We start from the raw sequence: 18,160 nt of genomic DNA, 5'->3' as shown, positions 1-18,160 counted from the left end.
TGTCCTCAAGTGATGCGACAGGAAATGACAGAGAAACTTCTTCCAAGTAACCACCTTTTTAACAACACCAACCTCATCAACAACTCATAAATTATCTCAAGGGTTTTGTTTCTAAATTTGGCACAACTCAGCCCTGAAGCTTAATCATAATTGTGTATGTGTTGTTTATATCTCTGATGCACCTTGTCACGCTAGAACTCTTCAGTTAAGTTAGTCAGCCTAATTTTATCTTTGGTTGCCTTATCATATGGTCTAATAACTCAATTTCCAGTTTCAACAGGGGGTTTGACTGTCTATTTTGTGACTTTATACTTAGAACTCACACACGCACACACACATTTATTGAAAATTATATTATTCGTAGTTGCTTCACCTTTTTACTTGACAGGATCTCACTTGTAATGAGTCAAACCTGTTACCAACAGTGTAGACAACTATTTTTCCTCCAGTTTCAGAAACACAAGAATTATTCCTCCATATACGGGCACAAAAGCTTATTATTTATTGATGAAGTTCACTTTGGCTTTACTTTAATTACACACATTGGAGTGTTTATTTTTTAAGCATATACAGCGTGTCCATTGTACTCAGTCTTAAACATCAGTGTTAACCTCCTCTCACTAAATCCTTCAGTGGAATTCCTATTTCGTAGTAAAAAAACAATTCAAATTTACCAAGAGCTTACCTACTTTTCTAACTACTTGAGGCATGACGGGGGTTATCAGAAACATCAGAAGGTGCAATTGATGAGCATCAAGACCTTGTTTCCAGATTTGTTATAGTCCCAATAAATTTTTTCTAAGTTTCTCTAAAGTTGCATGTCTTTATGGGGGTTACATTAAGTTTGTTCCTTTGTTTTATTATGTTATTTTTTTAGCAAGTAAATGAAATAACACAGCTATTAAACTAAAACAGAAATAAGTTCCATTAATTGAAAGCAAAAGTTTTTAGCAGCTAACAACAACAAAACACGTGACACAAAAAACTAACAGATGATATGATATGATTGAAATGGATGATCAGGGTCACGAAACAAGCCACCACTCCCCTAGATTAAGAGTAAGGAGAGTGTTCTCACTATCAGTTATCAAGATGAGATGCACCAACGGTTGCCTTTCGCTAAGTGGCTAGACATTCTCATGGGGTCCTCTTTTATTTTCTTTCTAGCCTCCTTTTAGGCAGGCTCTGATAGGGTTGACTTTTTAGCAGTTTTAGGTTCCACATACACAACTTTTGTCGAAAGGTGTTTGCACCTGGGATGACTTGATCGAGACTTTCTATAGAGGGGACTTGGGCCTAGGCTTTATTGGAGACTTGGCCTTCGATTTGGCAAGGGATACCTTCTTCTGAACCTTCTTTGCTGGGAGTGGAGTGCTTACCTCCGCATTCTTATTCTTTTTAGGAGTGACCACTAGGGTAACTTCACCATTCACCTCTTCCTTAGATTTGTGAGACTGCTTCAATTTGTGTGAGTTGTCTGACGAGTCTGCCTTCTCTTTTTCACCTTATTCCTTTTCAACTTCTTCTTCCACTTCAACATTTTTCTTATCATTCTCCCTACCATCCATGTCCACTTCAGCCTCATCCTCATTGTTATCTTTTTTTCAGTTTTATTCTCCTCCTCATAGCTGTCCTCAGACTTGCCATCATTTTCATGCATCTCTTCATCACTGTAAACCTCTTTCTCATCAGCTTTCTCAACTTCCTTTTCTTCTTCACCAAATTTTTCATAATTTGTTCCACCACTTCCTCGACAACTTTGTTCATAACCTGCTTTTTGTTTTCCACTTCCTCCAATAACTCTTTCTTATCCTTAGAAGCTTTCTTTAGTTAATTTCCTTATAGTCTCACCATCTTCTGCTTCTGAACTAGTATCATTAATGACTTGCACATCCTTATTTTCACTTCTCTTAGCAGTGTCCTTTACAGGCACGCCTCCAATTTTCTCCTTGCTTGATTTTTCAGCCTTCCTAACTTTCTTCTTGGGTTTTTTAGGGGTATTTTCCTTGGGTGTGTGACCTAGAGGTGGAAGTGTGGAGAGTAATTAGAGACTAGTAGAACTTGATTAAAATTATTAGGTTTTATTTTTAATAATTAAATAATATTGATGTTAATATAGTTTACAACTACTCTTTAAGATGTATATTTGTGGGTTGGAAATGTGTTAAAGTGACACGGGTCAAAAGCCCACCGTATATTTTAATTTTTGTTAATTAATTTCGAAATAAGGGAATTTCAGATAATTAATTTAAATTGATTATTAAATTAATTAATTGTGTAAAAATAATAATAATTGATATTTTTTAAATGTCCTGTTTGGAACAAGTTTGTTATGCACATTATGTGTCATTTTGAAACTCATTTTGTAAGCCACGATTAGGTACCCATCTTTGTTGGTTGAAATGACAATATGCATTTTCTTGTAATAACAATAGGCATTTGCCTTCAATATCCTATTATGCATTTTGAAAGGTATAATTATGCACCAATTTTATGACAACATCACATTACACAACATAAATGATAAATCTTACTAAGTCAACATCATCTTTCTTGATTCAACAACAATACATTACAACTGATTATTATTAATTCAAAACATAACATAAACCTAGTATCACAATTTTATGTCAATTTTGTATTTACTCAACAACAATACATTATGCACCAATTTTATAACAACATCACATTACACACCATAAATGATCAATTTTACTAAGTCAACAACGTCTTTCATTGATTCAACAACAATACATTACAATTGATCTTTCATTAATTCAAAACATAACATAAACCTAATATCTGATACATGAACCTATACGAAATAAAAACCAGGTAGCAATAATTATAACTATCACAAAATTCATCTTTCTCCTTAAGCCTTCAACCTTATTCTTCAATTCTTCCATCTGTGTCGCAAAATCTTTGTCCATTTTCTTTATCTGATCTAGGACTTCTCCATATGTGTCGCAAAATCTCTGTCCATTTTCTTCATCTGATCTAGGACTTCTCCATCTGTGTCGCAAAATCTTTGTCCATTTTCTTCATCAGATCTAGGACTTTTCCATATGTGTATGTTTCTCTTTCACCAAAAAAATTATTATGCCAATGGAATAAGTGACAATCATCTTCTCTACCCAAAAACTTACACTTCGAGTACTTGCCAAAATTTGTAGCCGATTTTGAAACAAACAACTTCATGGAAAGATTATAACCATATTTTGGAGTTCTTATGCCATTTGAACACTACTAAAAATAAGACATTTGATTATAAGATTTTACATCAGGTATCAAGATAACTGATGTGAAAAATATTTGTCAAAGGATTTTACATCAAATTTTATAACAAATTGATGTGAAAAAAAACTTGATTTAGTGATTTTACATCAGACATTTAATTCCACTGATGGAAAAAATAGCACGGTGGCAGATTTGTAATTAAAACGAAATTGTGTTATAAGGGCTTTTACATCGGTGCAATACGCAACCGATGGAAAAAGGTATGCTGCGTGGGCTTTTACATCAGTCAGTTAGGAAACCGATGGGAAAAGGTTTGTTTCATGGGCTGTTATATTGGCCCATATATAAACCAATGGAAAAAGTATGGGCTGTTATATCGGCCCATTTATAAACCGATGGAAAAAGTCTCCTTTTCCACTAAAACCCTAGCCCCCTTTCCAACAAAACATAATATGTTATTCTTCTTTCTTCACAAAAGTCTCCGCCGAACCTGGAAAGCCTCCACCCGCCGAAGCCTCCACCCGTGAAGCATCCACCCGCCGAATCCTCCACCGGTACGGCCACCGTTTCTCTTAATAATCCCACTGCAGGTTCTGGTTTTGGAACTTCTGGTTTTGGAACTTCTGGTACGGCCACCAGTACTCTTGATAATCCCACTACAGGTTCTGGTTTTAGAACTTACGGTATCTCCGTCAATCTTCCATTCCGCAGCTTCTTGCGTCAATCTTCCATTTCGCAGCTTCTTGCGTCAATCTTCCATTTCGCAGCTTCTTGCGTGGTAACCTTCCCATTTTTCTTTCTCCTTTCATTTTCGATTCTTATCAAACCATCTTTGATTTTGTTACTATCATTGTTAACCCGTTTATTATTCTTATTCGAATTGTCATTGATAAGGTGCTATGTTCTTGTAGATTTAATTTTGTTGCCAACCGTGGTGCCTTTCTCAGACGAAAATGGTACGATCCTCTCTTCTACCATATGATTCACTTGATTTTCTAAGATATTCTCTATAAGAAACAATCTTTCACTCTCTTTTGATGTGCCATTTCGTTTTCAATCAGTTATACGTAGATGAGATTCCAGGAGGTTCAACAATAATAAACCAAAAGCACAACATCACTTGACAACACAGAAGAGACAGGAGATCAAGGAAGCTTTGGAACTATTTGACACTGATGGCTAGTTTTTCACTTAATAATAATATTCATTCTACTGTCAGTGTCTAGTTTTTCACTTAATAATAATATTCATTCTACTGTCAGTGTCCAAAGTAGCTCCAAAATAAGGTGTGCAGTAATATCTAATAATTACTACTGACATAGGTATCTGATTTTAGTATCGGTTGGTGCGGTAGTTCAGTGTGATACAATGGTATTCACTGTATGCTATCATATTTTGGTTTAGTTGAAGAATTTGAGCACACGATGGCAGCTCATGAAAGGTTTCCATATTATTGATCAAGACAAAAATGTGAAGATCTTCAGGGGTTTACGTTATCAGTATTGCTTTTTCTTGATTCTCATTGCATATTTGTGGTCATGGCAGGGTAAGTCTTTTATTATTATAACTCCTCAATAATTTTTCTGTCACGTGCTTATGTATGATGTGTTTTCAAAAATAAATTCAATTTGCTTTTGGTGATATTGATGACACACTTTACCCTTTTAGTTCTGGAATCTCAGCGCATACTGCAAAAAATATTGAAGGTACTGAATGACTTTACCACATTGGCTTTCCACGTTTGAGGGATTGAGTGGCATAATTATAATTATTTGATAAATTGTTGTTCAAGTATGAATTTATTTATTTATTTATTTGAAAGTAGTGTAATGCGTAGTGTATATGCTTCAAATGCTTGGAATGGATGCTGCTAAAGTTCCTGAGTTGTGCTCTTCATTATACAAGACTTATGGGACAACAATGGCTGGTCTTATGGTACAATTTTGTTTTATCAACATTTCAATCAATTGTAGGCTATGAAAAACACTTTTGTAAGCAAATAGGATGCTTAATGAATTTGTCATTTTGTTTCTTCTTGCTAGGCAATTGGCTATGACTTTGACTTTGATTACTTTCGCAGGTAATTTTTCATTGAATTTGTCCACCCTTTATTATACATATTGGTATTTGTCTTATTCATTTAAAACCAAGAGATTATCATATGACATACTATTTTGTGTTCAAAAGTTTTGTTCATGGGAGATTGCCGTAAATCTATTGAAACCGGACCTTGTTCTCAATGGGATTTTGCAAAGCTCGCCTTTTAGGAAAGTGGTATGTTTCTTTGATAATTTCTTGATAATGAAGGTTTGGAGCAACTCTCTATTTTGTATTATGCTTGTGTGTGATATGTGTTATTTGTTTCTTTTTGCAGGGTTTTACCAATGCAGACGTGGGAAATGATATAAGAGTGCTTAACAGACTTTAAAGAATTATAAGCTTTGATACTTTGAATCCTTTTGATGGGATCAACCCTCCTAATTACAAAAATGGCAATGAATTTTTTTATTATGAAATGAAAGTGTATTAGTTTGTTTTGTTAGGTTATGGTTGAAAGTTAATAAAGGGAAATTAGAGTTGGATAATGTTTTTGGTACTTGTTAGGCACCATTTTTCTATGTAATGGTTGGTAATTATTAAATATTAATTACTTGAAAATTTTTGTAGTGGGATATTATTATCGCAGTTTGGGGTTAATTCATTTGGGTCTGTGTTATAGAAAAATATGAAAATAGTGACTTAAATGTGGTATGTGTGATGTTGAAAAAATATAAAAAATTAGGTACCAAAATTAGCTATTATATGCTTAAAAGCAAAAAAACATATTACATCAGGCAAAATAGAAAACCGATGTAAAAACTTATCTATTACATCGGGCAAAGTGAAAAACCGGTGTAAAAACTGTCTATTACATCGGACGGGTAGGAAAACCGATGTAAAATATGGCGTATATATTTTTTATTAAAAAATTGCATTATTTTTCACATCAGATGTCTGAATTCAACCGATGTGGTATGTTAATTTTTCACATCGGGCTTTGGCCCGATGTAAAATGTCTCTGACTAATTACATCGCCTGGCTTTACATCGGGCCCAGGCCCGATGTAAAAAGTACTTTTTGCCCGATGTAAAAAGTACTTTCTGCACTAGTGGAAGATGCACTTGAGTTTGAACAATCTGAGGTTTTCATTGATCTTGATTGAAATTGCGATAGAAGGAAGACGATAACACATGTGAGAAGGTGAAGATGGAAGGAGCAAAGGAATTAAGGATTTAAAGAAGAGATGAAAACAGTGGCAACCTTGTACCTTTAGGTTTTGTTTCTCAGCTAAGGGTAATATTGCCCATTCACAAATCAGTTAACACAGGTGGAAATAAAAAACAATGAAAAAAATATAAAAAACACTGCCACATCATCATTTTTAGTTGACCTGCCAAAGGTTTAAAGAGAGATATTTTACAAATGTTAGGGGAATCCATGCAAGTTTTTTTACGGGGGGTTTTCAAAAGGACCCTATAAGATAGGGGAAATGACTATTAACCCTAAAAAAAAATACAAAACTTACATTTTTTTTCTTTGAAACATAAAAAAAAACATAATTTCAAAAATCAAATTGTTTCTTTAATTATGGTTCTTACTTTTATGGAAGCTGGGCTATTGGATCCTTGAATTTGTTGGATAATAGTTTGGTCTTTTTCTCCGAAGTGGGACACACAATTGATTCATCAACTTTTTGAAGAATCTTCTCACGCTTGAAAGTCGAAGCTTTTTTCACTAGTTCATCACACACTTTTGGATCCATTCTTCAGCAATAGAACAAACAAAATCGCTTCAACAACAAAAAAAGTGTGTAGAACAGTGAAATCAGTGTGAGCATATTGAAGGAAAATCTTGCAGCAACAACGATCTTTCAGTAGCAACATCACGTACTGGCAACATGGTAATCAAACTTTTCTCTTCTCGCTACCAAAGTTCTTGTTCCACCAATTTCACACTGCATTCAAATTCAATTCAATTTAATAGGGCAACATTCAATTCAATTGAAGGAGCGTGAAGTATGTACCTTGTAGGAGAAGTGCAACGAATTTAAATGATGGCACAAACTTGCAATTCATTTTAATATAAAATTGAACAGTGTAGCCAGAATTATAACTTACATCCTCTATGTGAGATATTGGATCGAACTCTAGTATGGTCGAAAGGTAGCTTCTTGGTTCGACAGTTCGACAGAGTTAAGCATGAAGTCGAAGGTTGTTTACATGCTGGTGTCGAAGTGTGCATGCTGTAGTCGAAGATGGGTCTAGCATGCAGATGTCGAAGATGCTAGGGTTGTTAGCATGTTAAATTAGGTTTCAGTGTTTAAACCCTAATTTGTTAAGTTAGCTTGTTTATTAAGTTGGCTTGTGTAATGGGCCTTGCTGAAAAAGCCCATTAGTTAGTATGTTAGGTTTTATTATAAATAGCATACTAGTCTCTCATCATTGCTAAGCTGCAAATCCTAATTTGGGGTGAGAGAGGTTATTTGTTATTCTTGTAAACTTGTAATCTTGTTTTAAGAGAAAGTAAAAGAATGGCAGTTATAACCAATCTTGTGTTCCTCTTCTTCCTTGTCCTTTATTCATCCCTTGTTTTATACTTTGTTCGTGGCATTGAATTCACAACAAATTGGTGCGGTGAGCATGGAGAAGATGCCTTCAACAAAGTATGAGATTGAAAAGTTCACCAGAGTGAATGATCTCGGTCTGTGGCGCTTGAAGATGAAAGCCCTACTGGTTCAGCAGGGTTGTTTGGAAGCGTTGAAAGGAGAGGCAGCCATGAATGCAGAATTGACGGCAGCGGAGAAGACGAATATGATCGAGAAAGCACACAGCGCAATTTTGTTGAGCCTTGGTGATAAGGTTCTCCGGCAGGTATCAAAGGAGACGGCGGCATCAGGGTTATGGGTGAAACTTGAAAGTTTGTATATGACCAAATCGCTGGTAAATCGACTTTACCTGAAGCAAGCTTTGTATTCATTCAAGATGATTGAAGATAAAGTATTGGCTGAGCAGTTGGATATGTTCAACAAGCTGATTCTTGATCTTGAAAATATTGATGCGAAGATCGATGATGAATATCAAGCGCTGTTACTATTGTGTTCTTTGCCTCGATCACATGCTCACTTCAAAGAAACTCTCTTGTATGGAAGGGAGTCCCTGACGTTTGAAGAAGTTCAATCAGCCTTGTACTCTAAGGACTTGAATGAACGAAAGGAGCATAAACATTCGACTGTTGGCGAAGGTTTGGCCGTTAAAGGAAAACTCTTACGAAAGGATGGTAAGTTCAACAAGAAGAAAGGCAAAAGCCAGTCGAAGTCTTACAGTGGCGAAGCATCTGGCATTCGATGCTACCATTGTAAGAAGGAGGGTCACACAAGAAAGGTGTGCCCTGAACGCCTGAAATATCATGGAGGTAAGGATAATGGCAACGCTGCCATTGTTCAAGATGATTTCGAATCATCTGATGTTCTTGTGGTTTTAAGCAGTGACTCTAAGAAGGAGTGGATTATGGATTCAGGTTGCACTTGGCACACGACTCCAAACAAAGACTTGTTCGAGGAATTATGTGATCAAGATGGTGTATCAGTATTGCTGGGAAACAACAAGGTTTGCAAGATTGCAAGTGTTGGATCTGTGAGATTCAAGCTCCATGATGAGTCAATAAGGTTGTTGACTGAAGTCAGGTATGTTCCTGATTTGAAGAGAAATATGCTTTCCCTTGGTGAATTTGACAAGAAAGGATATGTTTTCCAAGGAGAGAAAAGTATCCTAAGAGTCATGAAGGGTTCGAAGGATGTCTTGAGAGGCGTGAAGAAACAAGGCTTGTATACCCTTGAGGCTGAAGTTGTAAGTGGTTCGACAAATGTTGCATCCACGAAACCTTTGTCGAAAACATAAATCTGGCACATGAGATTGGGCCATGTCAGTGAAAGGGGTCTGGTCGAATTAGGAAAACAAAATCTGCTTGGTGGAGATAAAGTCGAAAAGCTGAAGTTTTGTGAACCCTGTGTACTTGGAAAATCTTGCAAAGTGAAGTTCAACAAAGGCAAACAAAGAACACATGGATCCCTTGATTACATCCATGTTGATCTTTGGGGGCCTGCAAGGTGTCCATCACATTCAGGAGCAAGGTATTTTCTATCCATAGTAGATGATTATTCCAGAATATTATGGGTATTCATCCAGAAGACTAAGGATGAAACTTTTGAGAATTTCAAAAGTTGGAAGACTCTGGTTGAAAATCAGACTGGCAGAAAGGTCAAGAGGTTGAGAAACGACAATGGCCTGGAAATTTGCAATGAGGCATTTGACAATTTTTGTGCTGCCTCTGGTATTGCAAGGCATAGAACTACTGCAGGTACTCCACAGCAAAATGATTTGGCTGAAAGGTTTAATCGAACTATTTTGGAGAGAGTCAGATGCATGTTGACTAGTGCGGGGTTAACGAAGGTGTTCTGGGCTGAGGCTGTTTCGACAGCAACATATCTGATAAACAGATGTCCTTCGACAGCGTTAGATATGAAGACACCTGAAGAAGTTTGGTCGGGACATCCACCAGATCTCGACAAACTGAGTGTATTTGGCTGTGTAGCCTATGCTCATATTAGTCAAGACAAGGTCGAACCTAGAGCTCTGAAATGCATGTTCATGGGATACCCAGAAGGAGTCAAAGCTTATAGGCTATGGTGCCTAGAGCCAGGTCACAGGAGGTGTATCACCAGTCGAGATGTAGTTTTCAATGAAGCTGAAATGGCTTTTAAGAAAACTGATGATGTTGGTCGAACTACAGAAACATCTGACGAAGAGCTGGAACAGGTAGAGATTCCTATTGAGGTGGAGCATGTTGATGCTGAATTGCATATCCCTGATGAAGACGAAGAAGAAGCAGAAGATGTTGAGGAAGTTGAGGAAACTGACGATGACTACCTATTGTCAAGAGATAGGTCAAGAAGAGTCATAAAGGCACCTCAGAGGCTTGGGTATGCAGATCTTATAGCTTATGCCTTAATCTCTGCAAGTGAGGTTCTAAACGAAGAACCTAGATCCTACAAGGAAGTTATGAGGAGTCGAAATAAGACTGAATGGCTGAAGGCCATGGATGATGAGATGAAATCTCTTCATGATAATCATACTTGGGAACTGATAAAGAAACCTGTTGGGGCAAGGTTAGTCAGTTGTAAATGGATTTTCAAAGTTAAGGAAGGAATTGAAGGAGTGACGTCGACAAGATACAAGGCAGGGTTAGTTTCAAGGGGTTTCACTCAGAAAGAAGGTGTCGACTTCAATGATGCGTTTTCTCCTGCTGTGAAGCATAGGTCCATTCGAATGTTACTTGCCATGGTAGCACAGTTCGATCTTGAACTGGAACAGATGGATGTGAAGACTGCGTTCTTGTATGGTGATCTAGATGAAACGATCCTGATGAGGCAACCTGAAGGGTATGTCGAAAAGGGGAAGGAAGGTTATGTGTGCAAGTTAAAGAGATCTTTGTATGGGCTGAAACAATCTCCTCGACAGTGGAATAGGAGATTCGACAAGTTCATGGCACGCATAAGTTTCATTAGAAGTCAGTTCGACCACTGCGTTTACTTCAGATTTCTACCTGGTAATTCATTTGTTATTTTGTTGCTTTATGTGGACGATATTCTCATAGCAAGCAACAATGTTGAAGATGTAACACCCTGATATCCGCTGCACGCATCAACCGTGTCGGCCAACCGAGCATGTTACCGGCTTAATCAATAATCCCCCCTAGGTCCGCTTATCGGCTGCCCAGGAAATATTGTTTTTGCCTCCCGCAGGAATCGAACCATGTACCTAGGGGTTAAGTACGTATTCATAGCAATTCCTGCTACCAATTGACCATGTGGTCAAGTGGTAGCAGGAATTGCTATGAATATGTACTTAACCCCTAGGTACATGGTTCGATTCCTGCGGGAGGCAAAAACAATATTTCCTGGGCAGCCGATAAGCGGACCTAGGGGGGATTATTGATTAAGCCGGTGACATGCTTGGTAGGCCGGAATCCCTGCGGGGTAAGCGGAAATCCAGGGTGTTACAGAAGGCTGAACTCAATAAGGAGTTCGATATGAAGGATCTGGGAGCTGCTTCCAGAATTCTTGGAATTGGCATTCGAAGAGATAGAAAGAAGTCTAAGTTATGCTTATCTCAAGAGGCATATCTACGGAAGATTCTCGAAAAGTTTGGTATGTCGAATTCGAAGCCAGTTGTGACTCCAACAAACCCTCAATTCAAGCTGAGTATTGATCAGTGTCTCAGTACTGATGTCGAAAGAGCCTATATGAATAGCATCCCATATGCTAATATAGTTGGTTCTTTGATGTATGATATGGTCTGTACTAGACCCGACATAGCATACGCAGTAAGTCTTGTAAGCAGGTACATGGCGAATCCTGGAAAGGCTCACTGGAAAGCATTAAAGTGGATTTTAAGGTACATAAATGGGTCTCTGAAAAGAGTCCTAATTTATGTTGGAGCCTTGGGTGAAGATGGTAAAGCAGTAATTAGAGGATATGTCGACTCTGATTATGCAGGTTGTATGGATTCCAGAAAATCTATTTCTGGATATGTTTTCACTATGTTTGGCACAACAATTAGTTGGAAAGCAACACTTCAAAAGGTTGTTGCTCTATCAACCACTGAAGCGGAGTATATTGCATTAACTGAAGCTGTGAAAGAAGCATTGTGGCTTGAAGGTTTTGCGAAGGAGCTGAAACTTCAAGGTCGAGGTATCACTGTTAAATGTGATAGTCAAAGTGCAATACACTTGTCGAAGAATTCAGCCTATCATGAGCGAACTAAGCACGTTGATGTGAGGCTGCATTTCGTCAGAGGAGTAATCGAGCATGGAGAAGTCCAAGTGCTGAAGGTTTCGACTGAAGATAATGCTGCTGATATGATCACCAAGACATTGCCGAGTCGCAAGTTTTTCCACTGTATGCAGTTGATAAAGCTGCATGAAGAAAGCTAGTTTGTTCCCTTGACGTTGTAGAGTTAGGTCCAAGGTGGAGATTTGTGAGATATTGGATCGAACTCTAGTATGGTCGAAAGGTAGCTTCTTGGTTCGACAGTTCGACAGAGTTAAGCATGAAGTCGAAGGTTGTTCACATGCTGGTGTCGAAGTGTGCATGCTGTAATCGAAGATGGGTCTAGCATGCAGATGTCGAAGATGCTAGGGTTGTTAGCATGTTAAAATAGGTTTTAGTGTTTAAACCCTAATTTGTTAAGTTAGCTTGTTTATTAAGTTGGCTTGTGTAATGGGCCTTGCTGAAAAAGCCCATTAGTTAGTATGTTAGGTTTTATAATAAATAGCATACTAGTCTCTCATCATTGCTAAGCTGCAAATCTTAATTTGGGGTGAGAGAGGTTATTTGTTATTCTTGTAAACTTGTAATCTTGTTTTAAGAGAAAGTAAAAGAATAGCTGTTGTAACCAATCTTGTGTTCCTCTTCTTCCTTGTCCTTTATTCATCCCTTATTTTATACTTTGTTCGTGGCATTGTATTCACAACACTCTAAATATGAGTTCAAAACTGAATCTCTTTCCCAAACTCATCCTTAAATAAATACACTATACTTAAGATTCTTATCCCAATACAACTCATTTAAAATTTCACTCCAAAAATCAACCTGTAGGTCAAACATATTTGACAATCCAAATTAAAATGATTTTAAAATCGCTAATAGTAGATTACCAATACGATCATAAAGTGCTTTTTGTTTTCAATTGCCAAACTGAAAACATAATCCTTCTAATTAAATGATCAAGTTTCACAAGTTCATATTCTTCAAAGTATATTTGTTTGTTACAATTTCATAGCAAAATTTGTGAAATTTCAATTTTAAAACTCACTAATCATAAATCAGCATTCTATTATTACTTCTTTTTTTTTTTTGGAATCAAAGCATTAATTCTCATTAACCAAAAAAATAGTGAAGTACATAACGATCCAATCGGATCCAGGATTCTAATAAAACCTAATTAAGCATATAGATTAACACGTATGCTTAATTTTCTATACATAATACATCTCACTCTAATGTTGTGTATAATTTTATATGTAACATTCTACTAATATTTAATATAAGTATCATTATATTATTCTAATGTCTAACACTATACAATTATTCTCTCAATCCAAATAAGTTCAAGTTACTAAATGTCTCCATTACTAAAATAAAATGAATACTATATTTTTTTTAGTAAAATTTTTTCATAGGTTTAACACAACAGGTTTTGATTTCAAAATAAAACTATGCAAAAAGATTAATTAGGACAAAGGTTAAATTAAATTATAATGAATAGGAAACCAAATCATAGGCCAAAAAATTGATTTAACAACAATATATCTATATATATATATATATATATATATATATATATATATATATATATATATATATATATATATATATAATATAAGAAAACAAATGTACCTGGTTAAGTCAACTTTGCCCTTTGCTCAAAAAAAGCCACCTATTGAAAAACAAGGTTAATTTGTGTCCAAATATTACTTTTTGGGACTAAATTATGGCATTGTCCTATCTCAACTACATGTTTTTCGTTTTATCCAATGAAATTGTTTCTTTAGTGATTTCATTCAAAGAGAAAAATACATTTGAAACCAAAAGTTTACAAAATGCAGTTTCCCAATAAAGTCTTTTTAAAAAAGTTTTTGTCTGCCATTTATCTCTGCTTCTCATAAAATACACTTTATCTCTCCACCCTTCCATCTCTCTTCACAACACTATAACTTTTCTTCTCTTTCTTTTTTAATCTCGCTCCATTTTCTCTTTCATCATTCCCTTTCTTCTTTCTTCTACTTATTTTTCTCCTCAACATTTTTTTCTTCATTTTTTGTGTGTTTTCAATCTTTCATATTTGCTTTACTTTAGCTATTGTCTTTGAATCATTATGCACAACTTCAATCTTTAGTTATCATCTCTGGAATATTTTAACAACTTCAAAAATTCTTTATAATAATATGTCAACTTAATTAATTAATGTAGTTAGATTCATTGTTTTGCAGGTGCATGAACTTTAAGGGATTGAATTTTACTTGAAGGCAATGAAGATAAAATATTTAGACCCATTGTCTAAAGAAGGAGAAAGAGAGATGGAGAAAGAAGTGAGGAACGTGAGTGAGAAGGAAGAGAATAACTTTTCTTTTATTTTGAATAGCAAAACTAAGCTGTAAAAAGTATCCAAAAAAAACTTAGCTGTGTAGACCTTCTGTGTAGTTTACAGTTTGATGGCATACATTGTTTTCTTACTTTTACTTTCTTTTTTCTCTGTTCATCTCCAACTATACACCATCTTTAACTCTACTTTTTTTTTGGTGAGGGACAATCGACTCCTTCTACCAAGTTGCGGGGATCGAACCGTGGTCTTGCCTATCAAGTTCAGCGTCAATCACCACTGAATCAACTAACAATTGATTATCTTTAACTCTACTTTTGTTAATTGACAAATTTGATTTTCAGGCATGATCAATAAAGTTATATTTTTATTTTATAATTCTTAATGTTTTTTAAAAAATATTAATATTTTAGTATTCTTTTGTACAAAATAATAGTTCATATTATTTAAATTAAATTTTATTTAGTTATTTATCAACTAATAAAAGATACATTAAACAGGCTATTATTATTATTATTATAAAAAAATAGATTGTTAGAAAATTAAAATTATAAAAGGAAAAATTGTATTTATAAAATGAGGATATAAAAAGTATATCATGGAAAAAGATAGATACATTATATATTTACAAAAAATATATAATGGAAAGAAGAATATACCGTTTGTGTATGTAATAATCAATGCTATCAATGATATCTCATTTCCTTTATAATCTGTTCATAGTTAGAAAAATAATAAATGACATATGTGTATCTAATAAATGATTAAATATTATTTGACTTTTTGAATATCTTTAATTTATTATTTTTCAAATTCAACTATTAAGATTATTTTGTAGGAAAGAATATAAGTATATCACGGTCAAGTTAAATAATACTGTAGTTGCTACACGCCTGGTCTTAAACAAATAATATATTGTACTTTGTTATCAATTTCGTACACTTTTGTAACTAACATGCAATGTGACATGATAGTACACTATTTTCATCTTTTGTTACCATAGTACATCAACTTTTCCTCATAGGTCACTTCAATACTTTTTTCTCTTTTACCAACTTATTTTGAATTCAAAACTCAATTCTCCCACCTCTTTATCTTTTTATAGCCATGCTAATGTATTAACATTCTCTCTTTTGAAGAATTCAATGATTGATATTTGTTCTTCTTATCTCTCGTTATAAAATGCTCTCACTTGTGTAAGTGTTGAAGACTTACTCCAAATCTTAACAATTGATTATCATTAATCTAGCGCATTTAATTAATTTTTTATATAAAAAAATATTTCCAAAAATAATTAAATTAAATGATCAATTAAAACTGTTAGATTAATGAAAATCAATGGTTAAGATTTGGAGTAAGTCTTCTACACTTACTCTTGGGAGACCCGATCCAAAGGGCAGATAAGCTAGGCAATGGCCTAGGGCCTCTAATTTTTTTTACTACCTATACCCTATAGTATTAGCAGCATCAGTACTTCTCTGATGCTCTATGTTCCTTTTCCATATTTTGTAGCATTAATAGTAGGGTTAAATATGTTTCTAGTCCCTATAAAATTATCAAAAAATACTTTTAGTCCCTCTAAAAAAATAGTCGACTTTTAGTCTCTATAAAATTACTTTTGTACTCATTTTTAGTCCCTCTACAGGGACTAAAAGTGAGTGCAAAAAATATTTTATAGGGACTAAAAGTCAACTTTTTTTATATAGGGACTAAAAACCAAAATTGAGATATTTATAGGGACCAAAAACTTATTTAACCCTTAATAGTATTAATATTTATGTGATGCTTTATGTTCCTTTTCCATAAATTGAAAATAAATATGTTTAAAAGTGGTATAATATTACGTGGCTTTATTATTCAATGAAAAACACCATCTCATTTCTTAGTATTAATTTATCATTGGTCAAGTTATTTGTCCATGTTTCGTATATTATTTTTTATATCATTTCTTTCTTTTTAGGAGTCTATTGTAAATATTTAAAAAAATATTAATGAAAAATATACAAAAATTATATTTATTATATAAATATAATTTATTCTATTTTCTTCTAAATATATGTAACTTTTATAAGATAATAATGCTAATAATTTATATAGCTGTTATGTTTATTGAAAGTTAAAATTATAAATTAAAATGAATAATTATTTATAATTAATAATATTTCAATAAATATTAGATTAAATAATTTTATTATTGATTTAAAAATTAAATTAAGTATTAGCAAATAATAAGTGATTTTATATTTAAAAAAATCCAAATATTAAAACTAAAAGTAAACATTTATGAATAATATTTATAAATTATTTTTAATTTTGCCTAGAGTCTCAATATGTGTTGGGGCGACCCTGACTCTTGGAGTAAATATATCTCTCATCCCTCTCTTTATATATATATATATATATATATTGCATGCTCTCGATCTTTGATATCTTTTATTTTCTTTTCATTTTTTTTAAACTTTCCTCGCTTTTAATAACTTAATTTAGCTCACATTTTTTATTTATCTTATATATGATTAAAAATGTGTGTCATTTTTCAATTAGTTTAATTTGTTTACAATATAATGTATATAACAAATTAAAATTTATACAATTAAAATAGTAACAATATAAATGTGTATCATTACTATAAATATGTGAAAGTGTACTATTAATTTAAATACAAGAAGAAAATGTGACAATTATAAATTGATTAATAGAGTATAAAAAATTGGAAAATGCTTATTAGTAAGAAAGTGGAAAAACAAGAAATGCAAGAATAGATCCCAACCATCCATTATCATCACAACCCCATGATCCCTATTAAAAAGGAAGTTAAATTTAAAATTAATTTAAAATTTACCACTAAAATAGTGACACGTACTCATTTTTTCATTTCTTCTTCAAATTACTTCGTACTAAATAGCACTACTCTAAAAAATTACAACAAAAAAGCTATCCATCGACCATCGGTAACCGAACCCGGTCAAATATGCACAATAGAATGTAAGTAATCTATAATATTATACATTGATGCATGTGTGAGAGTTTCATTATTAATAAAAAGATGTGTGTGAGTGGGTATTGATTATAGCAATACGTGAGGGAGAAAAAAGAGGGATAAAAGCAGCAAGCAAACATTATCACTTAGAATAGAAATGTGTTATGTATTGGGGTTCCAATGCATGTTTGGATTTCCAACATAGCAAAAGTTTCTCTACAAATTATGTAAATAGAGATAAAATTACATGAATAATAGTATTTAATTTTATAAAACATTAGTTCATCATTAACTTTTCATATAATATTTTTATCTTTACAAAATATATTGTATTTAATTTTACACAATCATTTTTATAAATGGAAAACAATATATTGTTGATATAATTATTATTATAAATGGGAAAAAAGTATTGTTGACACAAATATTTTATAAAAGAGAAAAGTGTATTGTTGATACAAATATTTTAATAAATTAGAAAAAGTCTATTATTGATACAATTATTTTTAGAATTGAAATGAAGTATATTGATGATACAAATATTTTTATAACCAATAATTTATATCTGCTAAAAAAGTGCGTGTATCAAATCAGTACGTGTGCGGACGCACGGATATCCCGCTAATATAAACGATAATCAATCAATGTGGTAAACTTTTAGATTATATGGTGAGAGGGGAAAAGTTTCAAAATTGGAAATGGACTTTTTAATTTTTTACTCAAATCAGAACTAAATAAAAAT

At 33.7% G+C, this 18,160-nt stretch overlaps 1 pseudogene; it reads left to right on the top strand.

Annotated features, from left to right (window-relative positions):
- Positions 1-4,867: 4,867 nt before the first annotated feature.
- LOC131605783 (uncharacterized) lies at positions 4,868-5,770 on the top strand (annotated as a pseudogene).
- Positions 5,771-18,160: the final 12,390 nt, after the last annotated feature.

Source organism: Vicia villosa, linkage group LG5 (genome assembly GCF_029867415.1).
Source record: "Vicia villosa cultivar HV-30 ecotype Madison, WI linkage group LG5, Vvil1.0, whole genome shotgun sequence".
Classification (NCBI taxonomy): domain Eukaryota; kingdom Viridiplantae; phylum Streptophyta; class Magnoliopsida; order Fabales; family Fabaceae; genus Vicia; species Vicia villosa.
This window is presented reverse-complemented; position numbering and strand designations above follow the sequence as displayed.